Source organism: Suricata suricatta, chromosome 14, assembly GCF_006229205.1.
Source record: "Suricata suricatta isolate VVHF042 chromosome 14, meerkat_22Aug2017_6uvM2_HiC, whole genome shotgun sequence".
NCBI classification, from domain to species: Eukaryota; Metazoa; Chordata; class Mammalia; order Carnivora; family Herpestidae; genus Suricata; species Suricata suricatta.
The window spans coordinates 52,372,756-52,388,967 of NC_043713.1; the positions used below are offsets into that span (position 1 = coordinate 52,372,756).

At 38.1% G+C, this 16,212-nt stretch overlaps 1 protein-coding gene across 4 annotated transcripts in view; it reads right to left on the reverse strand.

Annotated features, from left to right (window-relative positions):
- DLGAP1 (DLG associated protein 1) overlaps positions 1-16,212 on the reverse strand; it is an 868,306-nt gene that overhangs the window by 415,406 nt on the left and 436,688 nt on the right. The window lies entirely within an intron of this gene.

The following is a 16,212-nucleotide window of genomic DNA, read 5'->3' on the forward strand; positions in this document are numbered from 1 at the left end:
TGTCCATGCCCTTCCTACTTTTCTCAATGTGGCATTTTCTTTAAATTCTTAGGTATGGAAGAGCTGTTTGGCTAGTCTTGACATCATTTTCAGATTGAGCTGCACTGTATGTAGTTGAAGCTTGAAGTGTTTGTGAGAGAAGGTGAGCACAGTATCCTCCTACTCCACCATCCTCCCAAGGCAGTCTAGTTAGGTCATTTTTTGGCTCAATACAAGCATTCTCCTCCATGGCATGCAGAATTGAGGGGGGAAAATGTGATGTTAAAAATTAACTTTGCAATGTTATTGTATAATGAGAGATGTTTAATTGGGCAAGATCTCAGAGAATGCCAGTTCTAGTACCACTGAACATACAAACAAAAAGAGTTTTTACCTTCTGAATTGAATCATGTTCCTTTAAAATTTATATATTGAAGTCCTTACCCCCTAGTACCTCAGAATATGAATGTATTTGGAGATAGGGCTTTTAAATAGGTTGTTACATTTAAAAGGAAGTCCTATGGGTGGGCTTTAATCACAAATGACTGGTGTTCTTATAAGAAAAGGATATTGGGACCAGACATGCATGAGGGTTGACCACATGAAGACTTCCAACTACAAGCCAAGGAGAAGAGGACTTAGGAGAGACCAGCATTTTGATCTTGGCCTTCAGCCTCCGGAGCTGTGAGAAAATTTATTTGTGTTGTTTAGGCCATTTATTTTGTGGAACTTGGTTACAGCAGTCCTAGAAAACTGATGTCTCTTAAGTGCATGTAATCTTTAACAGTCCCCCTCCAGTCAGGGTCCTTTTTTCTCAACATTCTTTTAGAGATCTCTTCATTTCAATTATCCCAAGTCTCCATGTAGCTACTGAGGTGCTGTTCCTCGTATTCCAGATGCTGGTGATGTTTGATGTGTCTGTCCCTGGCAGTCCATCACTAGCTGGCTCGCTAAGCTCCATGTCTGAAATAATGGTTTGTCCAGTGAGACAGATTTACTCCTGTCACTTCCACCTGCTCACCCAGGCTTCAGATGCTAAACATCTTTAGTTGCTTTCTCTCAGTGTCTCAGCATAGCAGTTATCATCATTCTGTCTGCCTCAACTTTGGTAAGCCCTGTGACACCTTTTCCCCAGGATGGTCTACAGTAAGCTTCTAACCAGGATCTGGCTTCCAGACTTCCCATGTAGCTATCATGTTGCACTCAACCAGAATAATCTTCCTGCTACCTTTGTTTGTCCTTCAGACTTTTTTTCCACCCTGAAGCCTCTGATTCCTGACCCTTATTCCCCACATATGTCCTCCATCCTACTAAAATGAGTCTAAGTTCTGATCTGAGCATCCCCTTAGTCAGTCAGTAAGCAATGACTCCCTCCTATTTCTGCCTCACTGTTTTTGCTCAAGCCATTTTCTCTTCTCAAAAACCCTTTGCACTTTTCACATATTACCCATGCTTCAAAGGCAATTTCAGATCTAATTCCTGTGTGAACCCTTATTCAAAGACACCAGCTAGATGACCTGCCACTTTGAGCTTCCATTACATATCCTATTTCCTTTTCTATCTTGATTAGCAAGTAACTCTGAGCCAAATCCGATGCTCCATCCCTTATCTTAGGCTATAGTCACACTTCTCTTCTCAGTGTGATTTCTATTTCTTTTAGTTCCATTTAACACATGCTTTTCTTTTGAGTCTTATTTATTTAATCTCTATACCCAATGTGGAGCTTGAACTCATGACCACGAGATGAAGAGTTTCATGCTCTTCCAACTGAGCCAATTCAGTGCCATGGAACATGTGCTTTTCCAACAGGAGGCCTCAGATGCACAAGGCTTGGCTCATAGTAAACTCTCAGTAAATACCAACTTTTAATTATGAGCTATTATCAATTACATATTAGTTATATTAATATATAGAACATATCAATATAGATTTAGAGAATAGGATTAATATATTTAATTGTATATAATAGTTAAACAACTAATATATGTATAATTATAAGCAAATAAAATGTCAATTATAGCCTATGGACATATATGTTGTCCTTTTTATTTTTTATGTTTTTAAAATGTCACTTTATTATATTTTTGGGGAAACAATGTAACTTTATCAGACTTTACTCCTTAAGGGTGCTTTTGTCTTACTTTTTTTTTGCATAGAACAATGCTTGGTATAAAATAACCAATCTGTAAATGTTCTCTGTTCAGTGAAAATACATGTGGTACTTCTTAAGAAGACTCCCATGTTTTCATAGATATGTTGACAGACCTGATAGAAGACGTTACTGTTCAGTAGTACTTTTTTTCAAAAATGCTTAAACATCTGCTTTTTGATCTTAGGGAGGCTTTTTTTTACTTCACATTTTTACAGGCTTGAAAAATAGTTGCGCTCCATAAATATCCCAGGATGAGTCATTTGCTTAACCAAACAGCTGCTTACTCATTAGCCAAATGCTCCTCATTTTAAGTCATACACTTAAATGAATTTTCTCCCATGCCTCTCTCCTTCCCCCAGGAGCCAGAAAGTGATACACAGATATTTTTCTGGAATACCAAACAAGTACAGATCTGTCTTTGACATGGGGTAGTCTAAATTTCAAGAAGTGGCAGGAAGCTGTCCGAGCTCAAATTGATAAGCTCTTTGTGTATGCTTTGTCCCACTAAAACACACGATGCTTCATCTCCTCATCCCTCCCCACACACCTCCGGGACATCCTCCTTCACATTCAGATCCACTGGTTCTCTCATTCAGGCGACTTGTACATCTTTGTTCTTGTTTTCTTCCTGTCACCATCATCTGCCTATTAGGTAGGTAGTCTGTCAAAAACCACTAGCGGAAGACATTTATTTCAGTAACTACAAGAAAATGACAAGTAGTTTTGTAATTAAAAAAAGATTTAATGTTTACTTATTTTTGAGAGAGAGACAGAATGTGAGCAGGGGAGGGGCAGAAAGAGAGAGAGACACAGAATCTGAAGCAGGCTCCAGGCTCTGAGCTGTCAGCACAGAGCCCAATGTGGGGCTTGAACTCATGAACAGTGAGATCATGATTTGAGCCAAAGTTGGATGTTTAACCGACTGAGCAACCCAGGTGTCCCCCCGCCTCTTATTTTTAATTAAAAAAATTTTTTTAATATTTACTTATTTTCAAGAGAGAGAAGGAGAGACGGTGTGTAATTATAAGAGATCAACTCTTATAATTAGGAGCTTTCAGCTACCACTCTGGATCCTTCAACTAATTTTGGATAATAAACACAAAGTAATCACTTAAAATCTCTATCCCAGACAACCACTGTTCAACTGACTCCAATGACCTGGTTTTAAGGATTTTATTTTAACTTAATAATGATTCTTTAGTACAAATTCATTTCTGGCGATGGGTATTTGGTTTATTCTGTCCCCTAAAGAGAGGTGATTTATACCCTTATGTTCTTTAAAAATGGTGAACATCATCAGTAGATTCTTCTTTTGGAAGACAATAAATGCCTAAATGCTTTGGAGTGGGAGAAGAGATCGTTAATTTCTAGAAAGAGCAAATGGGAGGAAACAGATACTCTTCTCCAGAGTTTCCATTTATAGTATAGCTTTACTCAACAGGGTTCCAACCGGATGTGGATTTTTTCCAGCCTGCAGGAGACATCGCAAACACCCTGAGCTGGTATTCAGTATGACTATACATGGTTGAAATCACCAGTTGTTAAAACTAGTGCCAATTTTATACTATTGTCCTGAGCCCTCTGGCTCCTCAGCCCTTCCACTGCAACACCTTGCTTCTCAAAAAAAAAAAAAAATCTTTCTACATTAGCAACAAACGAGTTAATGCCTGACACCAGAGTGATCAGTGGCACCAGAATGGTGCTAGGCAGAGAGATTCTTACTGGTTAACTGGTTAAACATTTTGAGTACTTTCCTGCAAAGAACATTTATTTCCAGGTAGATTAAGTATTAGTTATTTTCTGGAAAGCAGTCTAAATGCACTAGCTTTAAGAATGAGGGCGTTTACTTCCCTAGGGTTTATTTCCCCCATCTGTGAAATGGTAGGGTATGCTGGCTTAGTTCTTAGACTGGGTTCCAGAGTTGCCTGAAGGGGAGACTGCTGCTGATGAAGATCTGGGTCCCACTTCAAGCAGAGAGGCTCCTGTTTATCTGGCCTATCCCCTGGGATCCACTCTGCCTTCCTTGTTTGTGGAAAGAATTTTTCAAAAATGGCTGTTGGTGCTAAAAAAAAAAAAAAAAGTTGAAAGGCCACTGATTCAAATGAATGCCAATCTTTCATCCTATTTTAAATTTCTAAAATTCAATTATAACCATAATGATTAATTATATCTGTATAATAATAGCAAGTTCTTATATTGGGCCTACTGTGGGCCAGGCATTATTCCAAATACTTTATATATTTAAACTTAATCCATAGGACAATATGAGCTAGTACTGTAATTAGTTTTCTTAAGTTTGTTTATTTTGAGAGAGACAATGCAAGTGGGGAAGGCACAGAAAGAAAGGGAGGGAATCCCAAGCAGGCTCTGTGCTGTCAGCACAGAGTCTGATGTGGGACTTGATCATGCAAACCATGACATCATGACCTGAGGTCATCAAGGGTCAGATGTTCAACCAAGTGAGCTACCCAGGGGCTCCACTAGTGTTGTAATTATGACTATTAAAGTTTAAAAAGTGTATGTTCAGATATATCTATTTTCACTTTTATAATTTCCTTAGGTACATTTGAAGTCATGATTGATTCACTGGTAATAATCTTACAATGATTAATGAAACATAAACCTGGTATTGTCTTTCTTGATTTACTACACAGATTTCTAGAGACATTTTATTTGAATTTTTAAAAGCATTTGGTGTTTTTTTTTAAGTTTATTTATTTTCTTTGAGAGAGAGAGAGAGAGAGAGAGAGTGCAAGTGGGGAAGGGACAGAGAGAAAGAGGGAGGGAGAGAATCCCAAGCAGGCTCTGTGCTGTCAGCACAGAACCTGATGTGGGGCTTGATCTTGCAAACCATGACATCGTGACCTGAGTCAAAATTAAGGGTCAGATGCTTAACCAACTGAGCCACCATGGTGCCCTGCTAGTCTTATAATTATTATTGTGACCCTTAAAAGTTTAAGAAGTATATGTTCAGATATATCTATTTTCTCTTTTATAATTTTCTTAGATACATTTGAAGTCATAATTTATTCAAAGATAATAATCTTAATACGACTAATGAAATAGAAACCTGATATTGTCTTTCTCGATTACTACACAGATTTCTAGACACATTTTATTTAAATTTTTAAAAGTGTTTGGTGGTTTTTTTTAAGTTTATTTATTTATTTTGAGAGCAAGAGAGAGTGTATGAGCTGTAGAGGGGTAGGAAGAGAGGGAGAGAGAGGATCCCACACAGGCTCCACACTGCCAGCCTGGAGCCCAACTTGGGGCTTGATGACCTGAGCCAAAATCAAGAGCCAAATGCTTAAGCAACTAAGCCACCCAGGCACCCCAAGAGCCTTTTGTCTTTAGCTCATGGATATCATTAGTCTAACAGAGTAGCAACTGTGCATGTCCTTTCCCTATGGCTTATACTGTTTTTCTTTATTTTTTAACGATCGTCCATGGACATGGATCATCTTGATGTGCTTGGAGATTTCCTGAGCATCAGTTCTTCACTCTCACTACTTACCTGGGATAAACAGCTGGATGTAAACCTTAGTATAAAGTTCCTCAATGCTATCCTTTGCCCATGAATTTATGGAAGAGACCACAGACCTGTTGCTCACGTCACCTACTCTCCACTGTAGTGCTTCTTAGGTCCCTGCGTCTCGGTAGCTTCTTGTGCTTCTCTCATCAACAGCCCCATCAAAATAAGCTTCTGTCTGGGAGTGATGGACTGTGGCTATTGTTTCTGTCATCAGTACAGCTCAGGCCTGTCTGTGTTGACAGTCAGCACTGACATTTCTGAGTCAAGCAGAGAAAGGGAATGGTAACTAATGCTGTACAGGATAAGGAGAGAAGGTTCCAGGGCTCATGTGTTTTAATAAAGTGGTGGAGCATACAGGAGAGAAACTACGTTGCTTCATGTAGCTGCTGTGGGCAGGAATCGAGCTGATGAGCTGCTGGATGTCACTGGATGAAGAGAATCCTAGCCACTGGAGGTACCCACATTGAGGCTCTGTGAGAGCTTGCCCAGGATGATAAATGAATTTAAACTGGCTGTGTGGATGGACCAAATGAGCTTTATACAGTATTAACTATCCATCCCTGACTCCCAATTATTCTGTCCTACTAATCCCAAAATTATATGTTGACTTATTATAGTCCTGATTTTAGGTTAAAAAGCTCATTTTCTGAATCTCTAAAGCATCAGTCCATTCTGAGACTTTACGAATTTTACCTGATATCTTGCTCAGGCTTTCTCAATAAATATTCAAATGATTACAATTATGATTATTTTAGAGAGAGAGAAAGCACAGGTAGAGGAGGCACAGAGAGAGAGAGAGAGAGAGAGAGAGAGAGAGAGAGAGAGAGAGAGAATCCCAAGCAGCCCCAAAGTGGAGCTCGAACTCATGAACTCTGAGATCATGGCCTGAGCTATAACTAAGATTTGTATGCTTAACTGGCTGAGCCACCCAAACACCCCTCAAATGACTAGAGTTAATTTGGAATCTGAGATATTTGTTTTTATATATCTCCTCTCTCTTTTTGGTTGAAAAGAAGGGGTAAGAGACATCGTTTCTTTCTATCAGGAGTCAAAGCCTTAAGCTAGTGGGGAAGCTTTGCAAAGGAAATTCCCAGCATTGGCCAGTGAAAGCCCTGTGAATCTGGGGGTCAGGGTCGTTGAAACCACACAGCAGAGTCAGTGAGCTGCCCTGTCTACTTGCAGTCAGTGCCTGGAAGACCCAGATGTATGTACGTACATGTGTGTGTGTTTGTGTGTGTGTCTATATCCTGGAAGCTACAGACTGAGCTGCCTAGAATATCAGGGAGATATTTTCTGGTTGGATTTGTCTTTCTCCCTTCTCCCCAGACCTATGCCCCCACATTTGAGCTTAGACAGCTAGGATACACAATGCAGATTTTAGGTTTTAGCACATTCCTGCTTTAATATGTTAATATGGCACCCAGCTTCCAGATTTGGCTCTAAGATCTTCTACCCTCTTCTCCACAAAAAGAAAACTGTATTATATGTGGACTTTTTGAGTACATTTGTTGGTTATCTCCTTATAACTAATCATTTTAACCTTCCTTTCTTTCCCCTGCCTGACATACTTTCTGTATTGATGACTATGGAAAAATGCATTTCTTTGTGATATTTCTAAAAATAATATATTGAAGAAAAATTAGAGACTGGGCTTCAACATCACAGAGTATTTCTCTCCCCAGATGGCCAATAAATAGGATAAGTCCTTATGCCCCCAAAATCCATTTCCTTTTTGCAATTTCTGTATGCCTTAAAAATGCTCATTAAAAAAGTTCCCTTCACTTTGGTTTAGCTCCCTAGACTTGTTTTCCTTACGTTAGTGATTTAAAGCCTCTTTTGAAAAGATTACTTGCTTGGACTATCCGTGGTCAAGGAACTCCTTTGCATAACAGGGAAAAGGTGGCCTTTCCTGCTCTTTAAAATAGGTTGTAGGTATTGGTTTTAAGACACAAATTTGTTCTCTTTTCTTTTCATTCTTTCCAAAAAATAAGAATTCATATAAAATCTACTACCTACTTATATTAGGTCTTCTTGTTAGTAACTATAACCTATACAAATAATCTAAACTGCAAATATTGGCATTGATAATTGAACACATTTTTTTAAACAATTGAAAATAGCTTTGTAATAACTCTCAAGATTGTTTGGCTAGCAAGTAGTCCCTGAAAGACCTTTAGGACCTATTTGTAAATGATGTGAGGAATGTACCTTGGTAATGCCAAGAGAATCCAGCAATATTAAATCTGAATCAATGCAGAGAACAGAATCTGTTTTTTAATTTTGGTCAGAATAGTTAGAAGATAATCAAGTCAGTTTTGTGATTGGGTTCCCTATATGAAGGCTGTAAAATATCACAAAATAGCCTCATCTCTGGCATAAAGGTACAAAACCATTTGTTTTGCATTTCTGTGAAGGATTTATCTTTCAAAATCTAGACAAAGAAGCAAAGCTTACATGTGCCCTCACACAGGACCCACTCAGTGCACCAGGATTGCAAGTAGGAAGCAGACAGGAATCAATAGTGCTGGGGAAAAAAAACGTAAAAGAGCCTGGAAAGAAAATAAGACAAAGCTACCTTTGAATAATGCAGAGGACTCTTAGGAAAGAGAAAAATAATAGAATAAATTTTCATTCACTGATTAATTTCAGGGCAGAATATGCTTTTTGAAAGACAGTCATTGGCTTTAATCAACTGCTTTCTTCAAAAGCATTGTCCATACAAATGTGACAAAAATCAAAGTTACTTAATACTTGTTATTGTAATTGAAACAAAACCACCAAGACTTCCTTTCCTCTTATCCTTCAGAAAAAGCAGGAGGGAAGGAGGCATGAAGGGTGGGTCACAATAAGAGCAATATTTTATGAAAATGACATGTTTTGCATTTGACTTTTTTCTTGCTGGAGTGTAAAGTAGATTATGAGTAGGAGAAGAAAGGCAATAAATTAGCCAGACAAGAAGGTGAGATTCCAATGGTCCAGGCTGTTGGTGATTATTGTAGCTGGGGCTTTCACAGGAAGTCTGTAGGGATACAGGAGAAGCTGAGTCCAGTCTCCCTTCTTAACAGATCACTGACTGAGCTCTCCAAACTCAGCAGTGACTTCATGGAATCCACTCAGAAGCTTGTCAGGTTGAGATGATGAGAAGAAAAAGTTTTAGATTTCATATCATGGAAAATGCTTCCTCTTGAACCACACAAGACAAGACATAACAGGGAATAGAAAGTTCCATCTAGAAGCTTGATATTTGTTAAGAAGGAGTTTCCTTAAAATAATGCTTTCTCTTTGGTTTGGTAAGAATATGGTAAGTGAAGTGAAAAGCTAATGAAGAAAGCATGTCGACAACCTCCAATAGGAGGATTATCTTTATTGAGTCAGTCCATGTAGTGGTCCTGCATTTCTCCATTTGCTGAGGCCACGCCCACCCCCGAGTTGTCCGCCCTTCCCTGCCCAGCTCTGGGTGGTCAAGTGAGGTACTGGCTGAAGGGCAGAGGGTGAGAGGTGGAAAGGTCTGGGTCTGTCTAGACCGCTTCCCCCAGCTCCAGTGTTTCTGCACTGGTGCCTCTAGGACCAGAGCTCCTCTACAGCTCCAGCTGCTACAGGCTCAGGACACCGATCTTCTTCCCCTTTTCTCTCCCTTCATGCCTAGGGGTTGGGACCACCCCACACTGTGCTTATTTCAGGGTACCTCAACCTCTGTGGCTGCTTTCTTTTAACCCCGCCCACTGCTTGTAAATAACGTCCTGCCCCTTTTAAGTTATCATTTCAGCCCTTTGAAGTGAGGTCTCTTTCCCTTGGGATTCCGACTGATAGAGACTAAAAATACCCCAAATCTGGTAGAAACCATGGTAAGCGGTAATTTCTGGCTGTAAAAGCTAGGTGAACCGCTTGTCGTTCATAAAATCCAAAGACAAATGGGCTATAGAAATTGCAGGTACAATTTCAAAGTCAAAAAACTCTGAAGAAATGAATCAAAATCAATACTAATTATATTAATCATGCACTTTTATAATCACCTGAACCACCTGCTGCTAAATTACATATTCCAAACAGACTTCAAGAATTGTTCAAAAGAAAATAATGTGGCCCCTCCGGAAGGATTTATAAAAATGTAAGGAGGTCAAACCCACTATTCAGAGTATAGCTCACATAATACTTATAGTTTCTAACATTCCAAAAGAAAAAAAAAAAAGGATTTGTTGCTTATTAGAATATTCACTGCATATTAAAAAGGCATTGAAACTTAGCTGTTTCTTTGTTCTGAGTCTGCATGTAAATGTTTATCTTGTTACCACATATTATGCATCTGTGACTTGGCCCAATACTCTGCAAAATGTACCATAAAGTCACTGCTCACAAGAATTTTATGCCCTTAAAATAGACACAAATGTTAAAAAATGTAAAAACGCTTTCTTAGCTTTCCATTTTTTTAATTTTGACCTTTTGGTTTTGGCCTTCGTTTTGTAGGAAAGGAAGTGGCATTATGGGTTAATTACTTAATATACTTTTGTTGACTTGCAATTCAACTGAGTTGAATTGAGGTTACTAAGGTTGTCACTAAGCTACTGGGCTCTGGGTTTGAGCAAAATGTCTCTTCAAGAGGTTGAAATTAATATATATATAACATTATATATAGTTCTGATAACTTTAGAAAAGGAAGGTTAAACAAATTGTTTTGTCATTATTAGACCTCACTTACCCCATTAGTGGTTGAAAATTTGATACGACTGTTCTTTCCAATCCCTAGAGAGATCATTGAGCTGCCAGCACTGCCCCCTAGTGTTCTCTCGCTTTCATGCAGTGTGAATAAAGGGAAAAATTCTAAGATTTATTTTCAATATATATAGTATATTAGTGTGTTGCTATGCAGGTGTATAACATATATTTCCATGGGTTTGTTATATGTTTTATTATATTTTCTTGATAAAAGATTAAAGCATACTAAAGTCACATAAATTGTACAAATGAGTAAAAACAGAGTTGAGATACCAATATATAATTTTTGATTTAATGAACTGAGACACATATTATCTAATATTTTTGGGTGCCCATGATGTTAAGTGTGTAAGAAATACCATATTAAAATTGAAGTCTGAGTAAACTTAATATGTAACTTTACAGTTTCCAAAATTTTATATACATTTATTAATTTGGGGGAAATAGTAAAGATGGAAGAGATGACTTAAAAGTTTTACACATCCAACTTGTTTTTGTAGTGGATTTTAACCAAGAAAATTATTAAAACTTTTTGTTTTATTTAAATCCAAGTTAGTTAACGTATAGTGTAATAACAGTTTTAGGAGTAGAATTTGGTTAACTGTTCATCCCCAAAATGTCCTCCTTAATGCCCATCACCCATTTAGTCCATCCCCCGCACCCAATACCTCTCTAGCAACCCTCAGTTTAACACTCTCTTATGGCTTGCCTCTCTGTTTTTTATCTTATTTTTCCTTTCCTTCCCCTGTCTTCATCTGTTGTTTCTTAAATTCCATATATGAGTGAAATCATGATCTTTCTCGGACTTATTTTGCTTAGCATAATACATTGTAGTTCCATCCACGTAGTTGCAAATGGCAAGATTTCATTATTTTTGATTGCCAAGTAATATTCTTGTGTGTGTGTGTGTGTGTGTGTGTGTGTGTGTGTGTGTGTGTGTGTGTGCGCGCGCGCATGTGTGCCGGATCTTCTTTATCCATTCATCAGTCAATAGACAGATGACATTTGGGCTCTTTCCATACTTTGGCTATTGTCGATAGTGCTGCTATAAACATTGGTATGCATGTGCCCCTTTGAATAAATTCCTAGCAGTGCAATTGCTAGGCTGTAGGGTAGCCCTATTTTAAATTTTCTGAGGGACTTCCATACTGTTCTCCACAGTGGCTGCACCAGTTTGCATTCTCACCAACAGTGTAAAAGTGTTCCCCTAAGAAAATTATTTTAAAGCAGTTTCATTCTCATGAGAGGTAGAAATGAGATTTGGAGTTTTAGAATATAGTGAATATTAAACAGAGGTTTTCTTTTTTAAAAGTTTTTAAATTTTATTTATTATTTTTTAAAATATAATTTATTGTCAAATTAGCTAACATACAGTGTATACAGTGTGCTCTTGCTTTGGGGAGTAGATTCCCGAGGTTCACCGCTTACATACAACAACCAGTGCTCATCCCAACAAGTGCCCTCCTCACTGCCCATCACCCATTTCACACACACACACTCCCGCCAACCCTCAGTTTGTTCTCTACATTTAAGGGCCTCTTATGGTTTGCCTTCCTATATTAAACAGAGGTTTGCTAATGGTAAGAAATAACTATGTATTTGTTTTCCATAGTGTAGCTACATATCACTGAAGATAAATTCCTTTATACAATGCTAAGATATATTTTTTAATTGTCATACTCCTTTTTATAAGCAAACCCATGGTTTCATAGATATTAATATTTAGGGCTACCTTACACATGATCCACCATGCTTAGGCACATACATTTTTATTTGCTTTAAATCCCTCATTAAAACAAATTTAAAATGTGCATTGTAGAGTTTCTGAAAGCCTGCAGTTTTCTGTTTCCATTCTTCTGGTGTCATTCAACATGTTCTTCTGTCCAAGTATTTCCTATAAAGTGTAGTTAGAACTGAAGCAGGACTCATTTGTCAAATAGAAATTCCATATGAACCATAGTATTTTAAAATAAGATCTTTTATTTTTTTAAAGAGGTTATTTTGATTTTTAAGTTATTTTTAGTTTAGAGAGCTAGAGCATAAGTGAGGGAGAGAGGGAGAGAGAATCTTTAACAAGGCTCCATGCTTAACCCTGGTGCAAGGTTCGATCCCACAATCCTGGGATCATGACTTGAGGTGTAATCAAGAGTCGGACTCTCAAACAACTGAGCCACCCAGGCATCCCTAAAATAAGACATTTAAAAAAACAGTTGAAATTACTGTTAACCTACTATATCCAACTATTATTTCAGTACGTAGTCAATATTGGAAATTATTGAGTAGTTTACACACCGGATTGCAAACAATATATTTTATACTTGCAGCATGTCTTGATGTGGCCTAGTCACATTTCACATGCTCAGTAGTGACATGTGGTTAGTGTCGGATAGTTCTAGGGATGTCCTCAGATTAAGGTTCAGTTTTTGGCACAGATATGCCACAGGCATAGGTGGTGTATACTTCCATCCACAAGCACTTGTCTGGTGGCTTTTTGTGGTGTGTATGTGATATTCTGTGATATTGTCATTGATTACCATTGTCTAGATTTAGTAACTAATTGCAGGTTGTAAAATGGTGACATTGAAATTTAAAAATTCCTTCATTTAGCAGATGGAATACTTCATTAAAGAAATATTTCATCAAAGCTACTTGGTTGCTTTGAATAGTTTGTATAGAGAAGGTAGATCAAATGATCTCTTCCTTTTATTTGCTAGCTTGTAAAATGATGATTGTTGTCTCCTCACGTTTTCCAAGGATACTCATTAGTATTTTATTTTCACAATATCATTAGGAATTCATGAATGTTAACCCCTCTGATGTGTTTCAATCTACTGCAGTTATTATATTTATTATTCAAATTCTCCCATCTTTGGCCCCTGGGAGCCTCTTTAACTTGATATCACTGATGCCTTTGATATTCTAGGCTTATATTGTACATTTCCTGCCACAGACCTGTAATCAGCTATTTCTTCAGGGAGCTCTCGGTTCCCTTTAGCGGTGGGGGATTTTTCTTTCTGGGCATCCGTTTTTCCATGTCAAATATTAAAGTTTTTAGTGTCACGAGTATAATTACTCATTTGCTTGATCCAGAATACACACACAACAGTCTCAGAGTAGTTATTAAGGCTCCACCAACAAAATGATTTAGAAAATTTAAGCTTCTTTGTAGTTGTTTTTGTCCTTTTGGTAACATGCCACTTAGGATGAATAGTCAAATAGCGATCAGACCCTTCTTAGTGTTGTTACGCCACCTACTGGATACACAGGCGCACTCGCCTCCTTTGGCTTTGTTGTTGAGGGATGGTGTTAATTGTTTTATAATTATGTAAACGTTTGTATGATGCTAAAGTTAAATTTACAAAATAAATCTACTTTCTTTCCCTATTTCCTTTCTCTACCTTTAGGTAACTCTTGTATTTTTAAATGCTGCCACTTGTTCGTTCATTCGTATTTTAATATATGCTTATATATAAATGTATAAAGTTAATACATACAAATCACATATTTTATCCCCCTTCCTCTTTATTAGATAAATGGTAGCTTATTTTGCAGACTTTACTCCACTTGATATAAGTATATATTTTATTCCAAGTGGAAAAAAATATGTAAACTAATATGTAGGATATATAATTATACAATATATGGAAAAACATAAATACAAAATGTAAATATATATGTTTATAATAACCTAGTTTTGGATTTTGCTTTGTTAGGTAATCTGAAAATCCTTTTTAAAAATTTCTTTTAATGTTTTATTTATTTTTAATACAGAGAGAGACAGAGCATGAAAGGGGGAGGGGCAGAGAGAGACGGAGACACAGAACCGGAAGCAGGCTCCAGGCTCCGAGCTAGCTGTCAGCACAGAGCCCGACGCGGAGTTCGAACCCACAGACGTGAGATCTGACCTGAGCGGAAGTCAGAGGCTTAACCGACTGAGCCACCCAGGCGCCCCTAAAAATCCTTTTTAAAAAGTAGGTGCACATACGCGGGGGCCATCGGGATATGCTTTCCCACCACTTTCTTGACAATATCTGTGGGAATTGGCTCTTGCTAGCCTAGCTACTGTTTCAGGTGGTGATTTGGGTAGGTCAAAAAATGATGTCACCTTGTCACCATTTTTCAGATTACTTCTAAAGAGCCAACGTCATCCTTTTTCTGTTTTGCTTTGTTAGAAAGCATGGGTAGGCCTCTGGGTATGTGAACAGTTTCTCTGATGTACTCTAATCATAGTGGTTGTGTTTGTGTCCACGTGTGTTCTCAGTGGTGAGAGATCTAGTGATGTCTTTTTACACTGCCAGGGCTCTAGCTCCTTGTCCTTAGTTTGTTAAGAATCTCTGAACATCTCATTTTCAATATTGTCCTGAGTGCAGACACAATTGCTCTTCCGAATAATTCTGAAGTGATCCTGCATGATCAACAGGCTTTGGAATGGTCATGAACATTCCTTCTTCCCTTCTTCCACCAACAGGATATTAGCAATGATTCTTAATTGGGGTTGGTGAAAGAAAAGGCTTAGAGAAGTGTGGCCCCAGTGGGAGCATAGAAAAAATGAAGAGGAAATACCCCAGAAGGAAGGAGTAGTTTGATAACAAGCCTAACAAGAACCAAGTGGGCCCTGGTTCTAGACCATATGGACAGCCTTGGGCTGAGGAGTGGAAAGAGGATGAAAGAAAGAGAAGTCTGTGGTCCAAGAATCTGATGGCCCCCCAAAAGCAATTTTCTTCTTCTTTAGGAAGATTAACACCTGACGTAGATTTATCGTCAAGACATTTAAAGTCATCTCTTTTTAAAGTTCAGCTTAGAAATTCTTTCAACAGAAAACAGAATCTTTCATTGATACAGATAGAGATTGGTTCCTACAGGCACTGAATGGGAGAGTTTGAAAAAGGTGGAATTTTGTCTTAAGGTGTTTCTATCAAAGACAAACTGGTGATAGCGAATCTGTCTCTTGTTTTAGCAGTTGGAGAGGACACAGGAAGGCAGGGAGGTTGGGAGAAGGATATCACAGATATAGAGAAAATTCCCAAGAGGGGGACAGGGATTTGCAGACACTGAAAATGGCTATAAGCTTTGACATTTTCATAAAATGTTTATCTTCATTGTGCACAAATAGAGGTTCTCTGTGGGTGCATTCATGTTTGGATGGATACCAGCGCTGGTGTTTTCTCCAGTTCTAGGAAGGAAGAGCATGAGGAATTTGGCAACAGAGGTTGAAGGAAGAGAAGGGTCAAGGAACTGAGAGTCTGACAAGTCCTGGTGAATGACTTCAGAGCATAATGCCACGGAATGTTCAGGATAAATCCCGCGGAAGTTACAGGAGCTCCAGTTTCCAAGTATTAGTCACTTAAGGTCATATTCTAATTAAACAAATTAACTCATAAAAATGGTTCATAAGGAAGTAGACTTTTCTTCTGTAAGCAAGGCTATTGATCATTTTGACCTCAGAAGGATAAGTGGCTTTACATTTCTGAGCTACTTTTGTCTGTTTCAAGTGCTTTCTCTTCCATAATTAAAGAAGGATCATAGGTCTAAAGGTAATTGCAAGTCAGTTCTATGACACTAATATTTTTTTCTTTTTTCTTGTTTCCTTAATATGACAGATGGGCAGGTGGGTTAAGTAGTGAAAAGGCAGGAGGACTTCCCTCTTCTTCATAGCCTCATTTGCCCTGTTTGACTTGTTAATTAACCTGTTCTTAACCTAGATGCTAATAATAGCCAGTCCTACCCTTACTCACTGTTAAAGTTCTGTTTGTAGCCCTGCCATATGCATGAATTAGACTAGTAGAATACTCACTGATCCGTATTAGATGGGGAGGAGGAAAGGAAATCAGAGTCA